Source organism: Tupaia chinensis, unplaced genomic scaffold (assembly GCF_000334495.1).
Source record: "Tupaia chinensis unplaced genomic scaffold, TupChi_1.0 Scaffold000067_1, whole genome shotgun sequence".
Classification (NCBI taxonomy): Eukaryota; Metazoa; Chordata; class Mammalia; order Scandentia; family Tupaiidae; genus Tupaia; species Tupaia belangeri.
This window is the reverse complement of record NW_006159526.1, coordinates 5,542,705-5,543,242: the sequence shown is the minus strand read 5'-3', so window position 1 is coordinate 5,543,242 and position 538 is coordinate 5,542,705.

The following is a 538-nucleotide window of genomic DNA, read 5'->3' as shown; positions in this document are numbered from 1 at the left end:
GGCGAGTTAGCCGCTGACAGGCACCTGCTTGGCCAGGAGCTGGGAGGTGGGCGGGTTGAGTGCCATGACGGGCTGGCCCACCACTTGAATGGGCGCGAGGCCAAGGGTGGCCGCCGTGGCACCCCCAGGGCTGCCGTTGGGCAGGCCCTGGAGGCCTGGGATGGGCTGCAGGGTCACGTTGCCCAGGCCCACGGGCTGCAAGAAGGGCTGGACACTCAGGGCCTTGTTGACCACATCCTGGGGTGGTACCAGGGCCTGGTGGGTCAGCACAGCTGGGGGTGCCTGTAGCCCCAGCAAGTCAGTGCTGCCTGGGAAGAGGGCCTGCGGCCCCGCAGCCACAGCGGCCGCCCCTCCAGCGCCCGCCGGGCCTGCCCCGCCATCTGCAGGCTGTAGAGTGGGCAGCTGGAAGGGGCCTAGGTCCAGCTCAGCCTCGGCCTCCAGCGTCTGCTCAGTGATGTTGGCCTCTTGGAGACTCTGCTGGAGGATGTCGCAGGGCTGGTCGGCGCCTCCGCCGCCCCCGCCCACACCTCCCGCCCCC